Below are 16,865 nucleotides of genomic sequence, written 5' to 3' on the forward strand. Positions count from 1 at the left end.
AAATCAGAAACCAGGTATTTGCATTAATCTAGGGACTTTCTTGTGCCAGGGCCTCACCTGAGACTGTGTGGCCTCCACGCCTTGTATACTACCAATGAGGAGGTACTTAAGTTCCTCATATCACACTATTGGTACTGTCCTTTTTAGTATGTGATTAAGTGTGTAAAACCTAGTCCTTGCTTTACGGCTATGATTCTGGCATTATGAAGCCCTGTGTTCACTTCTTGTCTTTCTGTCTGAATTGTCTCACTTATGAAATAGGATTGTAGTTCCAGATGCACCTTTAAAAGATGCTACTAGAGGAGGATTAACAGACTTGAACAGACCTACAGCCAACTGCAGTATACTCCAGATATTTTAATTATCAAATTATGAGCCATAACAAAGTATAACTACAAAGTACTTTCTTGAACTTTATCCATGTGTCAAGATTTAGGGAGGTCAAAATTTCTGACAGATGCCATACTTCTTTGGATGTTCTTATACAACAAACAGCTTTCTAAAAACCAATAAACACCACACACTCCTCGGGATTCTTAAATACTAACACTGATATTATTGACTTTTCTAACTTTTCTGGTTCTGTGGGTTTTTTTAAAATTTTCTCCTTTTGGTTTTTCTGCTTTTAATGAACCAGTTTGTTATTCTAAATATAGACCAAAAACATTTTAAAACATGTGTTAAAATCAAGTTAGACAACTAATGCTTGAATGTAAAAATGTGTCTCCGGGTTCTCATGTGAAGTCACAGCGAGCAGAGCAATAACACCGGACTCAGGAAAAAACGGAGACGACGAGAGAGAATCAAAATTACAGAATACAAAGCATTTTTGCGGGGTACATGGCTTTCTTTTGAAATTCTAGATGAAAACCTTTGGAAAGTTTAGTATGTACTTGAACATGTTTAAAGATATTAGGTCCTATGTTAAATAGAGTGATTAAAGAATAAAAAGTGAACCTTCTCTATAATTATAAATAGAGTTCACTTTTATCAACATTTCCTGAAACAGTGCAGAACAGAGGAGAGAGGCAGACATTTGTACTTCATGGGGAAAAACAATGCATTGAGAAACAGCACATAGGGATGTGAGCTGTTATCTTCATGAATACTTAACAGTAACTACTGATCTCACAGAGAAACTAAGGGCAGTTCCCCGCAGTCCTGTTGGCCTGCTCACAAACACTTATATTGCCTCCAGGAATTCAACACATTCTTCCGACTTCTACAGGCACTTGCACTCAACTATGTAGATACAGAAAAAAACACACAAGCATGTGCATAACTATAAAGAGAAGAAATAGCAAATCTTTAAAAAACCACTATTCTATTAATTGCAAATTCATTGACTTTTGCTTATAGTATCTATACACTATGTTGATTTGTTTCTTTCAACATAATACAAATTAAAGTCACTTAATATAAAGTCAAATAATATAAATATATTTATAGTATATATTTATTATAAATATTGGTAAATACACTTATATTCACATGCATGTGCATTTATATAATGAGCAAACGCCTATTTTGATTAGTGTTATCCTATCAAAAGTCTACATTTTATTGATTGGCTTTTGCTATTTTCAAAACCTAGTCTAGTTTTGACTATTTAGGAATATAGTGGCCAGAAAAAAAAGAATTAGACACCTAATCCACATCAAGTAAATAGACATTAAAATGGCCTGTGCCAAGCTATGTGAGTTGACAAAGCTCCTTATGAATTTAACAGATACAAGGCGATCTTTGGATCACTGTGCTGTTCAGGCTTCTGGAGAAAATAACTGGACAAGGTGGAGTTCCTGATGTTACTTCCTGAGTAACACAACCCAGGGAATCAGGGAAGAGCTCTCTAAAGTAAGGTCAGTAACAGAATACATTACAATTCTCAGACTAGAATTACAGAAAACATTAGAAATCTCAAACTAGTAAGGTCAGTAACAGAATACATTAGAAATCACAGTCACCAAGACTAATAATTCTCTCTCATCTTCATTTACAAGTCGTAGTAAGTTAACCACTTAACCTTTTCTTATCTTCAATATATATATTACATTTCAAATATTATCCTCTTTCCTGGTTTCCCCTTCGGAAAACCACTATTCAATACCACCCCGTTTCTATGAGGGTGCTACCCCACCCACTCACCTATCCACCCACCCAGTCCCTACACTGGGCATTGAGCCTTGACAGGAACGAGGACTTCTCCTCCCAACAAGCCCATCCTCTGCTGCATATGCTCCTAGAGACATAGGTCCATCACTGTGTACTCTTTGGATGGTAGTTTAGTCCTTGGGAGCTCTGGATGTCTGGTTGGTTGGAATTGTTCTTCTTACAGGGTTGCAAACCCCTTCAGCTTCTTCAGTCCTTTCTCTAACTTCTCCATCCGGGACCCCGTTCTCAATTCAAGGGTTGGCTGCCAGCATTCAGGTCAGAATTGTCAGGCTCTGGCAGAACCTCTCAGGAGACAACTTAATCAGACTCCTGTCAGCATGCACTTCTTGGCATCAGCAATAGTGTCTGTGTTTGGTGTCTGTATATGGGATGGATCCCCGGGTGGGGCAGTCTCTGAATGGCCTTTCCTTTAGTCTCTGTTCCAAACTTTGCCTCCATATTTCCTCCTGTGAGTACTTTTGTTCCCCTTCTAAGGACTGAAGCATCCACACTTTAGTCTTTGTTCTTAAGCTTCATGTAATCTGTGAATTGTGTCTTGGATATTCTGAGACTTTAAGACTAATATCCATCTATCGGTGAGTGCATGCCATTTATATTCTTTTGTGATTGTGTTACCTCATGCTCAGGATGATATTTTCTAGTTCCATCCATCTGCCTAAGAATTTCATGGTCATTATATTTAATAGATGAGTAGTACTTCATTGTGTAAATTTACCACAATTGTCTGTATCCATTCCTCTGTAGAAGGACATCTGGGTTCTTTCCGACTGCTGGCTATTATAAATAAGGCTGCTATGAATATGCTCCACTATGTTCATAGGAGCCTTAAAACAATGTATTGGTATTAAGTCTTGTATGAAGGTCTGATAGAATTCTGCACTAAACCCATCTGGTTCTGGGCTTTTTTTGTTTGGGAGACTTTTAATGACAACTTCTATTACTTTAGGAGTTACAGAACTATTTAGATAGTTTATCTGATCCTGACTTAAATTTGGTATCTGGTATCTGTCTAGAGAATTGTACATTTCATCCTGATTTTCCAGTTTTGTTGAGTATAGGCTTTTGTAGTAGGATCTGATGAGTTTTTGAATTTCCTCAGTTTCTGTTGTTATGTCTCCCTTATCTTTTCTGATTTTGTTCATTTGAATACAGTCTCTGTGCCCTCTGGTTAGTTTGGCTACTGGTTTATCTAACTTGTTGATTTTCTCAAAGAACCAGCTCCTGGCTTTGTTCATTCTTTGTATGAATGCTTTTGGGGGGTGGAGTTCTGTTTGGTTGATTTCAGCCCTGAGATTGATTATTTCCTGATGTCTATTCCTCTTTGGTGTATTTGCTTCTTTTTGTTCTAGAGCTTTTAGGTGTGCTGTCAAGCTGCTAGTGTATGCTCTCTCCAGTCTCTTTTTGAAGGCACTCGGAGCTCTGAGTATTCCTCTTAGCACTGCTTTCATTGTGTCCCATAAGTTTGGGTATTGCAAGTTGATAAACATCAACCTACAATTATATGCAGGTGAGGGCTGGCACAAGTTAAGTGAAGGTCATGATTGTATAGTTAAAAAAACGGTGAGGACAATCTTTTGCAAGGCAGGAGAGGGGGGAAAGGAATGGGAATCAAGATGGTGACAGAGGATGACCCAGATCCTGGTTGTTTTGAATTGCCAAGGGACTAGAGATGGATTTCTGGAGGCAAATTTATCTTAACTAGGTGGCTGGATTATATCCTTATCAATTGGCTGTAAGCTTATTGTGAGGATGTATTGTGGATTGAGAATTTATAGTATAAATCTGATTGTTGGGTTGCAGTTTGTTGAGTCCTGATTTTAACGGGTTGTTGGGAGTTTATACAATAATTTTTAGGGGCGGGTGATGGGAATGTAAACAGAGCAGCTACAGAGAGTTATAGAAGTGTAGCTTATGCTGGGATCAGGAGGTGGATGCTGGAAATATGAACAGAGCACAGAGTAAGATAGGTGGTCTCTGTATAAAACCGGCCTGGCAGCAACATGCTTGGGTCAGAGACCCTGAGATAAATTAGCACTAGTTCTAGAGGCCCCACTGGAGCAGGAACTAGAGAGACAAGACTGCCAGGGTACACACAGGAACCGTTTTGCCTTTTTTTTATTTTTTACCAAAACAGGGTATGTGATTTTCATTAAGTTTGAAAAACTTTTTAATTTCTTTATTTCTTTCTTGATCAAGTTATCATTGAGTATAGGATTGTTCAGCTCTCATGTGTATGTGGGTTTTCCGTTGTTTTTGTTGTTGTTGAAGACCAGTAAGTCTGTTGTGATCTGATAGGATGGATGATGGGATTATTCAATCTTATTGTGTCTGTTGAGGCCTGTTTTGTGACCAATTATATAGTCAATTTTGGAAGGTACCATGAGATGAGGAGAAGAAGGTATATTCTTTTGTTTTAGAATGAAATGTTCTATAAATATTAAAGCCATTTGATTCGTAACTTCTGTTGGTTTCTCTGTGTCTCTGTTTAGTTTCTGTTTCCATGATCTGTCCATTGCTGTGAGTGGGGTGTTGAAGTCTCCCACTATTACTGTGTGAGGTGTAATGTCTGCTTTGAGCTTTAGTAAAGTTTCTTTTCTGAATGTGGATGCCTTTGCATTTGGAGCATAGATATTTGGAATTGAGAGTTCAACTTGGTGGATTTTTTTCTTTGATGAATATGAAGTGTCTTTCCTTATCTTCTTAATAACTTTTGGTTGAAACTCAATTTTATTCTATAATGGAATGGCTACTCCCACTCATTTCTTGGGACCATTTGCCTGTAAATTTTTTTACCAGCCTTTTACACTGAGGAAGTATTTGTCCTTGTCACTGAGGTGTGTTTCCTGTATGCAGCAAAATGCTGTGTCCTATTTATGCATACAGTGTGTTAGTCTATGTCTTTTTGTTGGGAAATTGTGTCCATTCATATTGAGAGATATTAGGGAGCAATGATTGTTGTTTCCTCTTAATTTTGTTATTAAAGGTGGAATTATGTTTGTGTAGTTATCTTCTTTTGGATCAGTTGAAAGATTACTTTCTTGCTTTTTCTAAGGTGTAGTTTCCCTCTAGGGTATAGTTTGGAGTTTTCCATCTATTATCTTTTGTAGGGCTGGATTTGTGGAACGATATTGTGTAAATCTGGTTTTGTCATGGAATATCTTGGTTTCTCCATCTATTGTATTAAGAGTTGTGCTGGATATAGTAGTCTGGGCTGTCATTTGTGTTCTCTTATGGTCTGTATGACATCTGCCCATGATCTTCTAGCTTTCATAGTCTCTGTTGAGAAGTCTTCTGTAATTCTTCTGATAGGTCTGCCTTTATATGTTACTTGACCTTTTTCCCTTACTGCTTTTAATATTCTCTGTTTTATGCATTTGGTATTTTGACTATTATGTGACTGGAGGGATTTATTTTCTGTTCTAATCTATTTCGAGTTCTGTAGACTTATTGAATGTTCATGGGCATCTCTTTCTTTAGGTTAGGAAAATTTTCTTCTATACTGTTGTTGAAGATATTTACTGGCCCTTTAATTTGGGACTCTTGGAGCTCCAGTACCACAATTAGTTTGCATGCACTACTTATAATTTGGGACTCTTTGTTCTCTTCTATGCCTATTCTCCTTAGCTTTGGTCTCATTGTGTCCTGGATTTCCTCGATGTTTTGGGTTTGGAGCTTTGTGCATTTTGCATTTTCTTTGACTGTTGTGTCAATGTTTTCTATGGCATCTTTGCTCCTGAGATTTTCTCTTCAATTTCTTGTATTATCTTGGTGATGTTTGTGTATGACTCCTGATCCCTTTCTTAAGTTTTCTATCTCCAGTATTGTCTCTCATTGTGATTTCTGCATTGTTTCTATCTTCTTTTTTTAAGATTTTATTTATTTATTATATATAAGTACAGTGTTGCTGTCTTCAGACACACCAGAAGAGGGCATCAAATCCCATTACAGATGGTTGCGAGCCACCATTTGGTTGCTAGGATTTGAATTCAGGTCCTCTGCAAGAGCAGTCAGTGCTCCTAACCACTGAGCCATCTCTCCAGCCCCTTGTTTCTATTTTCATTTTTAGATACTGGACGGTTTTGTTCAATTCCTTCACCTGTTTGGTTGTGTTATTCTGTAATACACTAGTGGATTTTGGTGTTTCCTCTTTAAGGGCTTCTACCTGTTTACCTGTATTGTCCTGTATTTCTTTAAGGGAGTTATTTATGGCCTTTTAAAAGTCCTCTATCATCATCATGAGATGTGATTTTAAACCAGAATCTCGTTTTGCTTTTGTGCTGGGGTATGCAGGACTTGTTGTAGTGGGCTCACTGGATACTAATGATGCCAAGTGGCCTTGGTTTCTGTTGCTTTGGTTCTTGCACTTGACTCTTGCCATCTGATTATCTCTAGTGTTAGTTGGTCTTGCTGTCTCTGACAGTGGCTTGTTCTTCCTGTAAGCCTGTGTGTCAGCACTCCTGGGATACCTGCTATCTCATTGTGGGATTTAGGTACAGATAGCTGTGGCAGAGGTTCAGCTCTGGGTTCCAGTTTCAGATGGAAACCTGAAGTTTCCTGTCCCAGACTGCTCTTAGGTTCCTATGTCCTGAGGACTCTGCGTAGATTCCTTGGGACAGGTATTTGAGAAGAAGTGGTGGTCTCACCTCTGCTCTCAGGTATGTCAGCACTCCGAGGAAACCTGTTCTCTCCTGGCAGGATTTGGGTACAGAGAGCTGTGGGACAGGGTCAGCTCTGGGGACAGACCTAGTAATTTCATTTTATCTACTTCTTAAATCGCTCTCTGTGAATCAGGGGCACACTCTCCTGATGTCTTCTTGGTCTAGTAGATCTGATATTAGTTTTCACCATTACATTAGTGTAGACTTTTCTCCCCTAAAATTGCATTATACTAAACATCTACTATAGTGAAAACATTATGTCCATTTCTCTTAGGCCCTAAAGGCAAAGGGGTTGGTGCATTCATTTTTATTGCTGCCTATTAAGCATTGTCTGTGATATGATTGTTTCTCCTCAACTGTATCAATAGTCTTGGAGGTCTACACATGTAAATGATGGGGTTCCCTGAATTCTCCCATAGATGACTGTAATCTGGACATATAAGCCCAATAAAATCATCCCTCAACAAGGTGATTTCAGTCTTAATGTTTATAACAGCCACATAAAGAATACTAGGACATTTTCCTCTTCTGTATGTTGTTCTTTTTCATGATACCATCCTATCACTCTCTTGAGTGACTTTCTTTTAAAAAACTTTCATAACCCCCCCCCTTTTTAACCAATCAGGTTTTCTTTGCTTCTCAAGATTTCTTTATAATTTTATTCACTAATAGCAGAATTATTAAATTTGTTTTGTCATACTGACATAATGTTAGTCATTTTATTTTATCACTTCTGGCAATTGAAAGAGTTTTGAGAAACATATATATTTAACAGATCAATCTGAAATAGTTTAGTTTATTTTCAATGTTGTTTCTTTTAAATTTGAACATATTCTTTTACCTTGGATAAATGATTATTTTATGACTTGGTACTGCAGAAATAGTCCCACTAACATGTTAATACCTTTGTTCATTCTCTTATAAGGCTTCTGGAGAATTAATATACAAAACTGAATTACTATCTCAAATAATCTTCATGATAGTTTTATTTTACAATTCAAATATTAAAGCAAAAAATGTATTAATTATGAACTGTCAATGTCAGCAATATGGAAATTAGTCAAATGAAATGGAATGACATGATATTTGGGTATAAAAATTCAATAGTTTATTTTTAGGAAATTTCAGTTATAGAAATCTTCATTACTATGCAAGATTCTAGTAAAAATTCTTGGTGATTTTTTCCATCTAAATAAAATATTCATCCACTTAAAAATCTATTAAAGACAAAGTAACTGATACAAATGAATTAAATTACAGACCACTATAGGCTTTTATTTACCATCTAACCAATTGCTGACAAATGTTTCTATGAAAACCAAAAAACTGCCCTAGAATGGTCACAGGAGAAGGTAAATACAGAAAAGTCATGATGGTAGAAAAGAGAAACATATATGGTCACAAATACAGCCTCCTTCTCAGCTTGCTCCAAATGTTATTGACAGACATCAAGCATTTAATATTAACCAAAGTCTAGCCTTAGAAATTAGTCCCTAGGTTGCATATACATTTCACCCAAAGCCATTAATCTGTCTGGAGAAATAGCTCATGGGACCAGAAGACAGAAAAGAGGTTCTGTGGTAGGAAATGACTTGTAACTAAAGGTGAAGAAAAACTACATTGATGTTATTTTAATCTGATTACTCCAGATTTCCTTGAAATGGCTCTCAACTCACTTTTCTCTCTATATCTTTTTACCATTTTTATATTCACTCCTTTTGGCTTCTCTGATGTTTATATTTTCATTTGTTCACCTTTCCCCTATTATCTCCAAACATGTTTTCCAGAATCTAACTTATCCTACAAAAGTTTTCTGTACAGAAATCTGCCTTTTTCTTTGACCTCTTCATCTTTGTCATTACTCGTTCTGCTACCATCACTCGAATATCTAACCAGTTTCTTTTTATGATAGTAGAATAAATATAAATTCTCAGTTACCACTTGGAATAAACTAAGGGTTTTAGAAAAGCAAACAGATAGTATGTCATATAGAAATAGTGCCTTAAGTGGTGGAATATAAATTGATGCTTACTTATAAAATTAAAATATACTAATTAATATTTATACTATATATTACATATAATATATTCCAAATTCCTTTGAAATAATATAGATTATTTCACTTACATAGATTTTTATTAATAAGAAAACATTCTTTTCTCAATGATCCAATATAGTAGAAAAACAATTTAACATTCTATTTGAATATATTAATGAAAATGTATGTTCAATTTAAATATGTATGATACATATATTTGCAATGAGTTGTAACCAAAATACTTGCGGAAATTTGCAATATATTTATTGATATTAACACTATTTCTGCTAAAATGAACTGCATCATGTAAAATCCTTTATAATGTAAAAACAAACTGGCTAATTATTAATCTATACTACTTCTAAGAATGTATCAAAGGTTATCATACATAATATAATTAGAGAAAATTTCATTCTCACGTTTCTCGCAGGATTACTCAGATTTGCCTGAGCATCAACTCTGTCTATGAGTTTATCAGTAGATGAATGGATAAGAAAAATAATTAAATCATGTTGTCTGTTTGAAAAGAGATAAAAAATTTGAAACCAGGTTAGGTAAAATCACCCAAACTGAGACAGACATATTTGATGCCTTTTACCTTATGTAGTATGTGTATTTAGAAAAACGAATAGAAAAGACAATATTTGGGAAGAAAAGAAAGCAAGAAAGGAAATAGATGGAAGAGGGAAGTGAATTGTCTCAAACTCCTTCATATAGAACATTGTGTCAACTAAATATGCAATAAAATCTATTATTTTGTAAGTTAATATGTGATAATAATTTTAAGCTGTCACATTTCTCTTCTTTTTGAAATTTGCACATGTTTGGTAATTTATGACTGCTGTGTATTTTAGGAAGTCACCTTAGATGGTGTTTCTAAATGTGCTTACATGTAGAGGTTTTAATCTAATTTGTGGTTTTATTTAAACATGGTGACAGGAAACATATAAAAGAAAGAGAAACATTCATGTTTTCATTCACCATGAAGCTTTTGAAAAAATGGAATTTAATTAGAAAACAAGAACACCTTTTACAAAAAGAGTTGAGTTCCATATCAGACATTGCCTGATATAAGACATTAGTTCTTAACACCGACTGAAGTTTTTCTGTCTTTCATTTCACAGTGGCTACCAGCCTCAAAATTTAGGATACCTAATAACTAGAAAAATTAGAGGTAACATGAGGGGATCAAGTGACCAAGTAATAAAAGTTTAGTTATCATTAAAATGAATAACTTTTCAGGAACATAACATTTGGAATAAGTTTTTAAATTAATAGCCACAATTATATTATTGATATTTTAATTCTAGAATTCTGTCCTGTACTAAGTAAGCATATCTGAAGAAAAATGCCAGCACTCATGTGGAAATCACCATTTAAAAAGTTTATAGTATAAAACCAAAGATAAAATCCTATTACATTACACATCAATACATATGAAATTCAAAGAAGTTAATGGTTTTTAATGTCATCTGGTTTGGTTCAAATTCTTTTAGAGAAGCATTTCCATCCTTTTAAAAATAAACATTATAGCCAGGTATGATGATGTGTTCCTTTAATCCCAGCACCCATCAGCTGACAAACGTGAACTTCAGTGAATTCATGGACAGCGCATGAGTTAATGAGTTCCAGGACAGCCAGGTCTACAATAGTGAGACTCTATATTAAACAAAGGAGGGAGGGAGGGAGAGAGAGAGAGAGAGAGAGAGAGAGAGAGAGAGAGAGAGAGAGAGAGAGAGAGGTATGGGAGGGTAGGGAGGAGAGAGGAGGAGACAAGGGGAAGGGAGCAAAAGGAAGGGAAGGGAAAGGAAAGGAAAGAAATATCCATATTAAAACCAATGCTTTTGAATATAATGAATATAATGTTAGACAAAATCTTATTCTAGAATCACATTGAGCAAAGAAAAAATACTACAAATCTAAAAAAATTTAGTTAATGTTCACATTGTATTAATAAGGCAAAGAACATTAATAAGGCATTATCAACACTATTGAACTTTTGGTAAGCTTCCGTTGCCCAGATTTTTCCTTAGTTTCACACATTAAACAGTTGCTCATATTCTTCTTTCATCTGTGAATACGAGTTCCTGTTTAGAAACAAAGTTTTATTTAAGACAAGATTGTGTTAAAAACTTTGAGGAACACAAACCAGGTATTTTGAACAACTTTCCCCAGTGTGAGCTTGCCTGGGATTTTTCTCATATTTAGATTGTGCCAACTGGATGTGGTTAGAAGAAACACAGCTGTATTTGCTGTTCCTGCTGTCACATCAGATATCCATGACATCATGGATAAAATTGATGATGTTAGCCTTATTCAATTTAATGATATCAGCTACCTGTGACATCATGGTTATCATCAATGATGTTAGCCTTAGCCCATTTATTGTTTAATTAAATGTTTGCTCCCAATCTAAAATTATGCTTTCCTGAATTGTATCAATTGAATATGAATGTATATATTCATTGTAAACTCAAGGTTCATATATAGAAGGGCAGAAGACAGATGAGAGTTAAGCACTACTTCATAAAAGTGATATTTATATCAAATTTTTGAAATTTTTCTGATAAAGCACTGTAGTTTACTTCCACATATTCATTTTTTTAAAGTAACAGTAGATACGTGTAAGTACTTATTTGATTTATTGGACTGTAACCTAATATCCTTGGCTTGAATAGTGTCTTAAAATATTCATGGACACCAATAATCTGCAAATATGATACCATTATAAGATGTGAGAACCAATGGAAACTTTTGTGAAAGAGATGCCATGCACAGACAGAAGCAGCAATAAGAACTATGTATCCATGGCCACTAAATGTAAAAGATTGAGGTCAATGCTTGAAAGCCAGGAAGAAGCAAGGGAAGGCCTTTCCCTAAGCCTTGGAAGAAGGTTTACCATAACTTGACCAGACTTCTAAACCCAGAAGTTTAGTAATTCCATTTTTTCTTCTTTTAAATTATCACAAGTTGTGTGAAAGAAGGAAAAAATAACAGAAGGAAGGAAGGAAGGCAGGCAGGCAAGCACATTACTCTCTTTATGACCTAGAGTGTGCGTTGTTCAGATTTCTGGGTTTGTCCTATGAGAAGAATTTTTCTTTCAGGCTGGATCTCTGCCCTTCTAGCATGCTGTTATGTGATGTTGGATTACTTTACTCAGTTTTCTATTTTTCTCTTCTGTCAACCTCTTTTAATCTCTCCTCTTCTTCCTCTCCTTCCTGATCTTCATTCTTTTCTTCCTTCGTGGATTCCTTGCCCCTGATTCTCTGTCTCTCTCCTTTTCCCTCATGTATCTTTCCTCCAGATACTAGATATTCTTTTAAGTAGCTAAAGGCTTAGTTATATCTTCCCAAATTGCTTTTCTTTCATAGAGACCGCTTTAAATAATCAACCAAGCACATTTCTCTCCTGATGGACTAAAGTTGAAGAAGAGCAGGATCATATGAGTGTCACACCGTCTATGTCATTTTGAACAACTTTATATGTAGCTAAATATCATTCCAGTTTCTTACTATTTAATATGATATACTTAGAGTTTCGAAACTCCATCTTAATTCTTGTCATCTCCACGTTCAAAAGAGGCATAAATAAATACTAACTAGCATAGAACTTAGATGCTTAATAGGCATTATGATTATAATATATGAATTTGAAGGAGTATGTAAAGGATTCATTGGAGGATCTAGAAGAAGAAAATGGAAGGGATAAATGTAATTACACTTCAACTGTAAATGGAAATAGTCTTTTTGAAATGATTGTATTTCTTGAGAACAGCAAAATATATATCAAAATTACTATGGAGACATACACATTGACCAAGTAGAAGTCATGCAGAATAAAATATTCCTACTATACAGGAACTCCATCTGACTTAATGGTTCTAATCTTCAATTTATTCTAAAATTTGGCTACCACAATTATTCTGCAGTAAAATGAGCAGATAAAATATTTACTTCCTTTGCATTGTTGCCAATTACTACACAGTAGATGACTTTCTTTCAGTTTGTAGAAAATTGGCAAATTAGGCATCTGAGGACTAAGCCACACAGTAGATAATTACATAGATTGACTGGGCAATAGAACCTTTCTATCTTGATATACTTCTTGATAAGTAAAACTTAAAATGATTCTCCAAAATATATCTTCCTGACATAGAAAGTAAATGTTATGATAGCAATTTTACTCATAAGATCATGAATAGGTCAACACTATTTTCTTAACTTTTAGAGATTAGAACAATGATAAGAGATTTTTAAAATGAAAAAAAAACTCTAGTAGTCAAATTTGTATTTAATATCTTCTGTATGAATTACTAAACTTGAAAGTATAAGTCAAATTTTAATAGAATCTTTATTTCTGGGCTTTTAAAACATTTCTTTTAATGTTTTCACAGTTTTGAGTTTCATGCAATGTTCTTGAACACATTCTGGATGAGCTCTTTCATGACCCAATCACCCTTCTTTATGCACAAATCTTTGTGTCCTTTTATTTACCTCTTCATATCACTTTATACTACTCTAAATAATCTTGAATTTATGATCTTCCACTAAAGCATGATTGACTTATCAAAGACTATAATCTTAGAGAAGACTGGATCTAGACTGAGACTATATGTCCAGTTTCTCTTTCAAGCTGGAATAGAAGTTCAAATATATAGCTACACTCAAGGAGTAGGAGTTCATGCATGTAGTTAGCTGCCCTGCTGTATCTAGAAAATGGACTTCTATAGTCATCCAATGCTCTGATTCTTAAACTATTTTGTATACCTCTTCTCTAATGATCACTGAGCCTTGGGAGGTGGGATGGATAATATATTTTCACACACACACACGCGCGCGCGTGTGCATGTATACTCCCTTTAGCCCTGACCTTTGTCTAGTCTATTATTCTTTGCACCTTGGTTAATTGTAAGTCACTGTGTTCATCACAACCTACTGCACATTAAAGCTTCTCAGATGAGAGTTAAAAGAGGTACTATAGATTAGTATCTATAGCCATCAGGAGTCAATACTGTATCCATTTGGCAGCTCCCCTAGAACCTAAATTTGGCCTGATAATGGTGCTGGGTATAGGTTTCATCGTACACAGTGAGAATTAACTGCAGTCAGAAAGCGGTTGGTTTCTCAGAGAGTACTCATGCCACTCTTGCACCAGTTGGAATATCTTGCAAGGCTAGACATTGCAGCTCTGAGTTCATAGCTCACTATAATTGATGATTACTTTTCTTATCCAGGAATGTGCATTACCCCTTGTAGCATGCTGAAACCCATCCAGTAGTTTCAAAGCTTCGAGATTCATATCAACTCGATTACAGTTTCAATTTGAACCCCCAGTGAACGTGACTGTTGAGCGAGAGCGGTAATGGGGTGGAGGATGGGGAGGAGAACACCCATAAAAAAGGGGAGGGGGAGGGGTTAGGGGGATGTTGGCCGGGAAAAAGGGAAATGGAATAACAATTGAAATGTAAATAAGAAATACCCAAGTTAATAAAGATGGAGAGAGGGGGGGAGGAGGAGGAGGAGGAAGGGGAGGAGGAGGAGGAAGGGGAGGAGGAGGAGGAGGAGGAAGGGGAGGAGGAGGAGGAAGGGGGGAGGAGGAGGAGGAGGAGGAGGAGGAGGAGGAGGAGGAGGAGGAGGAGGGAAGAAGAAGAAGAAGAAGAAGAAGAAGAAGAAGAAGAAGAAGAAGAAGAAGAAGAAGAAGAAGAAGAAGAAGAAGAAGAAGAAGAAGAAGAAGAAGAAGAAGAAGAAGAAGATCCTGAGTGTGGAGATAGCCCATGGCACAGAGCCTGCTGAGTGAGATGTCCAACGAAAGAATGTCAAGAGGGAGAAGGTCGCCACGGCTCCTGCCATTGTGGAGAAACAGGAGACCAAAACGGTGCCGAGTCCTCTGTTCTAGAAAAGGCCTAAGAACTTCGGCCTTGGCCGGGACATCCGACTTAATAGACATCTCACACACTTTGTCAAATGGCCCTGCTACATCAGGTTGCATTGGCAAAGGGCCATATTCTATAAGCTGTTCGAAGTACCTCCTGCCATTAAGTAGTTTATCCAGCCACTGGACCAGCAAACTGTTTCTCAGCTGCTTAAGCTTGCCCATATGTACAACCCAGAGACAAAACAAGGGAAGCAAAGGCTGCCCGTCTGTGTTGAGAAGAAAGCTTCTGGCAAGGCTGACGTGCCACGGAAGAGACCGTCTGACTTTCGGGTAGCTGTCAATACAGGCACCGCATTGGTGGAGAACAAGAAGGCGCAGCTGATTCTGATTGCCCAGGACACAGACCCCACTGAGTTGATAGTCTTTCCATCAGCCCTGTGTCACAATATGAGGTTCTCTTATTGCATTATCGAGGAAAAGGTCAGTCCAGCAATGCTCTACAAGATCATACGTGTTAACTTGGAAGACAAGGGTGCTCTGGCTAAGCTGGTGGACGCTCTTAAGACAAATTATAATGACAGGTATGCTAAGATCCACTGCCAGTTGGGAGGCAACGTCCTAGGTCCCAAATCTGTGACTCACATCAGTAAACTAGAAAAGGCAAAGGCTAAAGTATTCTCCATTAAATAAGTACTGCTAAGCGTTCTGTAAATAATAATTTTTTGCTAGGTAAGATATGAAATAAACATCACCTCAAGTCTATATCAATCAAAATGTCAAATATCTCCTCATACGAAGAATTTATGTTTAATTTATGTGTGTTTATTTAGTGAAAATATCTGGGGTGAAGAAGGATACCAGGAAAGGTGTGAAAGAAGGATTGTAGGTTGGGCGCAAATGTAAAACAGGTATCAACATATTTACGTATGAAAATGCCATAAATTAAATGTATTATTTTGTATGCTAACATACAAAAATATGTGCAAATAACATGAAAGATAAATTAATATCTATAAAGAGTACTTGTATAGATAACTGTGTGACAAGTTTCTGAAATATGACAGTTAACATAGAAAGCAAGGAATCGTCCCAGAATATTATATATCGTTTTAGGCCATTGTGTCATTTCTGCCTAGTCTTCAACATACAGGGAAAAATGATTTCTTAAAAAAATGTTAATCATCTTTCTTTGGGAACATGAGTCAAGAATAAAGTATTTCCCAAATAAGAAAAAAGCCCTGGATTCAGCCTCCAACATTAAAAAAATGTTTTAAATGTCAGAGAAATAAAGAAATCTGTATGAGAGAAACTTCAGAATAAAATCTCATTTACATATTAATTTAATGAGATATTTACATTTTATTTTGGATTATACAAGAAACACCCACTGAATTTGAGTGACTGTAACAAGTACACAATATTTACTAGTATTGTTCTAGCCTGTTTTCTTATTATCGAATATCAGGACCATCCTATGGAAAATGATACAAGATATTTTAATGGAAGAGAAGGCTGATATTATAAATTGGTCATGGAAAAAATGACAAATACCAAATAATGAGTTGAGAAGAATGTATAGTAAAATTAACATACTTGGCATATATTATTATTTCTAGTTATCCATTCCAATCCCTCTAAGGAGATAATGTACCCTTATTCTTACTTCTAATAGGCATATGTTTTTGGTCAGGTCTATTCAGGAGAAAAACTTGAGCAAATGGGTTTGATTACATCCTGCCTAGCAGACTCTTTGAAGGTACATGCATAGTCTTGCTTTTCTCTTGTGAGGGGAGCTTGGCTTATCTCTGATAAGGGACTGTTCCTTCAGGCCAAATTCTAGAATGATGAGGGATGTGGAGCAAGGCAGAAAAAAACATGCAGTGCTCTAAAGAATCTGGAAGTGGATGTCCTTTCATCAGTTATCAGGACCTCAGAATTGCTTGCTACATCAACACAATTTGAGTAGCACGATTACTAGAGGTAATCGTACATTCATTAGTTGTTGTTTTCTTTTGAATATTCTTCTCACTAAATTCTGTTTGAATGAATGTTCCTTATCAGCTTGAAATAATACCTGAGGCTTTTATCCTCAGATTTACTTCTTTTGATTCCCTTGCCATGGG

At 36.0% G+C, this 16,865-nt stretch overlaps 1 long non-coding RNA gene and 1 pseudogene across 2 annotated transcripts in view; both read left to right on the plus strand.

The window, feature by feature from the left end:
* LOC120100657 (uncharacterized) overlaps positions 1-16,865 on the plus strand; it is an 88,041-nt gene that overhangs the window by 15,765 nt on the left and 55,411 nt on the right. For both annotated transcript variants that reach the window (XR_015673583.1, XR_015673594.1), the window contains exon 2: positions 1,730-1,859. This is a non-coding gene — a long non-coding RNA (uncharacterized LOC120100657). The remainder of the gene's footprint in view (positions 1-1,729; positions 1,860-16,865) is intronic.
* LOC103691425 (60S ribosomal protein L7a pseudogene) lies at positions 14,965-15,432 on the plus strand (annotated as a pseudogene).

Source organism: Rattus norvegicus, chromosome 2 (genome assembly GCF_021556685.1).
Source record: "Rattus norvegicus strain SHRSP/BbbUtx chromosome 2, alternate assembly SHRSP_T2T, whole genome shotgun sequence".
In the NCBI taxonomy this organism is placed as follows: domain Eukaryota; kingdom Metazoa; phylum Chordata; class Mammalia; order Rodentia; family Muridae; genus Rattus; species Rattus norvegicus.